The sequence below is a fragment of the Branchiostoma floridae genome, chromosome 4, assembly GCF_000003815.2.
Source record: "Branchiostoma floridae strain S238N-H82 chromosome 4, Bfl_VNyyK, whole genome shotgun sequence".
In the NCBI taxonomy this organism is placed as follows: Eukaryota; Metazoa; Chordata; class Leptocardii; order Amphioxiformes; family Branchiostomatidae; genus Branchiostoma; species Branchiostoma floridae.
Genome location: NC_049982.1, coordinates 22,666,770 through 22,670,501, shown reverse-complemented (window position 1 = coordinate 22,670,501; position 3,732 = coordinate 22,666,770).

The window sequence follows — 3,732 nt, the reverse complement described above, 5'->3', positions numbered from 1 at the left end:
GAAGGGCAATAGTTTACCATAGGCTTCATTTGTTTTCATATTTTTAATGAACTTTCACCCTGAAATATCTCGAAACTAAAAATATCCCACGAGTAGTGTGTGTTATCAATGTTTTGTGCCAAATAAGAAGACATGTACATGTATTTATACAAGTATACGATCAAGCGTATGCACCAAAATTGATTAATGATTACCTGACTGGTACTTTACATAAAACAAAATTGCAAACACGTCACGATGTGTTAACAATAGAGCTGTGTACTTAAATCAGTTCGTATCTTAATTGGTCTAAACATGGCAACTATAATCCCATGGGGCTACTTAATCATTTTGTCCCAATAGTCATCAACGAAAACAAACTAAGAAAAGATATCTCGGTACGATAATTCTGTCAAAGAAATTTAAAAACACCCCTTATTGAAAAAAAAAATTCAAGAATAGATAAAAGAAAAGATGCAAAAACGCCACGAGAAACGTTGCAAAGGAAAAATAATTGCTAGACGTTATCGAGTAAATCTCCTAGATGAATCGCAGGCATCAGTGGCCTAATTACTGTACCGACCGGTGATTTGTTTACACCGTCAAGAAAAATGGCATTGCGTATCTGTGATAACGGCATAAGATGAACTAGCCATGAGGTTTGATCTCAGATTTTCTACCAACGTTCATCATCTTGAGATTGTAGTCTTTATCATTGTGCTTTTGAACTTTTACTATACCTTCATTTTTACTTAGAACTAGGATTGTTCTTAGCATTTGTAAAGGATCTGGCCGATACAAACAACGTTATAGCGGCGGTTCTGCCATGAGGTTTGATCTCAGATTTTCTACCAGCGTTCATCATCTTGAGATCTTTGTATGTATCATTGTGCTTTTGAACTTTCACTATACCTTCATTTTTACTTACCTGAATGGTCGTATAGAACTAGGATTGTTCTTAGAATATGTAAAATCGCTTGACATCTCAAAGCACGTCCCAAAGTCATGTTGCATATTGTGTTTGCATCCTAGCGTAGAGGATCTGGCCGATACAAACAACGTTATCGTGGCGGTTCTACCATTGATTTATCAGGCCTCATGCGGCAGTCTGTTCGCTAGGGACGACAGACGCAGGCTCACGGGTCAGCACACGGTGAAAAATGCTAGTCTCCACCAGGTTCCATGTAACGGTACTGCTGGAAAGAGTAGCAATAGGCCAAATAAGTCGAATAATTTGCTATAGGAGATGACGACTTTGTACAGACTTCGTAGGTAGGGACTAGAAAAATTAATGCGTTTCTATGACATGATTAACCTTTAGCCTGCTATGGTAGCTAACGGAGGTCTTTCCCTAAATTTGTATTTGTTATGGGGTTGAGAAGAAGAGAGAAGGTTAAGTGCATTTTCCTATTCTTGGCATTCAAGGCATGCGGATTCGAAATATTGTGCCTTGGAAAATTGAGACTCCACTACGTACTGTACATATAGTCCCTCACCAGAATACTAACTAAGCATTTGTCCTACATAGCATATTGGCACGCTTAGTCGGATACTGTCTGACCACTATGGATCGTCATAATATTTAAAATCATAAGTGGCTAATTTCAGATAATGGGAACTTTTAATTGGCCACTATGAAGTTCAAATAATATCTCGATTTCTAGTGATAACATACCGTTTTGAAATATGTATCATCATCATCATCATCTACTCGGGTTATATTACCCGGACCAAGCTTAGGGCCACTGTCCAATCATATCGATCATCTATATCTACAAGATTCTTCGTTCCTCAACGCGAACCCCTGCATTACTAGTGCTATAATCGATGACACGTTTAATCAGGTATTTACTGTTCCTAATTAATGAAATGATACTATTTAAAATCTTTACAGTCTTTCCATCTGCCCAGTTGATGAATAGGCAGAGCTTAAGCACGTCTAACGGACTTTCAGCACCAAGGACAGGCCGTTCCCGTACAGTAGTATGGAACCTGATTTTGTTGGACCAAATGGACAAGCCCGCATGTTCATATAACCTAGCGTTGCACTTCTTTTTCACACGTGTGTGTGCGTGTGTGTCTGTGAGTGTGTGCGCACGTGCGTGTGTGCGTGATCGTGAGTTTGTGTGGGGGGAGGGGGGGGTGACGTAGCGGTTAGAGCGTTGCCCTCAGAACCAGAATTCTACGATCAAATGTATGCGTGTTCCATACTCGCCATACCCCGATGTTGTGCCCTAGGAAAGACACATGACGGTGTAGTAGCACCCACCGAGCCTCTTCAGCTAACCTGTCTCAAGTGGGCCAAAAACACACACACATGGATGTACGCGTAACCCCCACTCCCGTCCTCCCTGTCTCGTTGGGCTGTTCTCCATAGTTGATATATACCGAGTATGACATTACTGTTGGTACTTTGGGAGAACTTGTGAATTAGTGATGACTTCAGAGCCATCAAGTGGGTGACAATGAATTTGTGGAGAGGGTTCAGCGTTTGGGCCAATTACTTGAGCACTACAGGAAGGATGTCCGGAGAATCTCAATCAGGGAACGTGTTGAACGGAAATGACGTCACTAGTTGTCACGTGACCACCTCTCATTTCCGGTTAGTGTAGGATGGCTGTCGGATGGTCTTTATAATAATCATGAGGACGATTCTAAACATTCCCCATAACTAGTACTACTAAGATGACCAATGACTTGGGTATTAAGAGTATGTATTCTATATGGCCACAAGAGAATGAATCAATAAGGGTGTAGAGAAACTCCTAAAGTATAATAATGTAGATCTTTGCGAAATATGGAGTAGTCGATACTCACTTTAATTCTTTGATATAATCTTTTCCAAATCCGGTGGTATTCCAAATACGTGTGTAAACATTTAATCAATAATTCAATAAATTAACTAAACAGTAAATTAAAGAAAAAGTTATAGATCTAATCACTCAAGTCATCCAAACCAAACAACGATCAAGGAAGTCAACGTACTGAGTAGATAAAGTTTCCAGTTTGTGTTGACCTTTTCTAAAGTTTTACAAAGCAGACGGGCTGTGTCAAATTAAGCATTCGTTCTGTCCCATTTACCCCAGACAGCCTTGTCTCAAGATAACCCTTTTCACATGTAGAATAGTCAACCTTCCAAACGGTTTGAAATCAAGACTGTTCTGTAGGTGTATAGCGCCCATTCACACGTACATAACATTAGTTACGTCTAACACAAGCACCACATTCGCAATCAAATCATTCGCATCGTTGGCCATTGGCGACGGAGGAGAAAATTGAGGTCGGCCTTTTCCGCGGGAATGTTTAATTCTCATCTGGGTTTCTCGTTACCTTGATGCAGTTTTAATCGCTTCCATTTAATACATGTTTTCTCCCTCGCTGCGCGACAAAATAAGATTGCGCACTGTACTAGGCTGAAAAATGATGCGAATAGGCTAGTGCAATATCAGACAATTTATTCTGATATCTGAGAGGGGTAGTTTTTTTCTACTGAAGACAAACTTGGATATTAATGCTACTAAGAGTATTCCCATGTCGATAACTTGTAAAATAAAACCATTCTGTTCAGCGCGCAAGCCTGTTCCCAAACACAAAACAGACATAAAACAATACACGTGGCTTTACGAATCTCTGTCACCTGAGGCACGTGAAGTGGTATCTCCCACCTTTCTTCAGTATTCTTTCCGAGTTGTGTACCCTGGTAATCTGACCGTTAAGCAGTTACCCCCTTGTTACTGGAGCCGTCACCTCAGT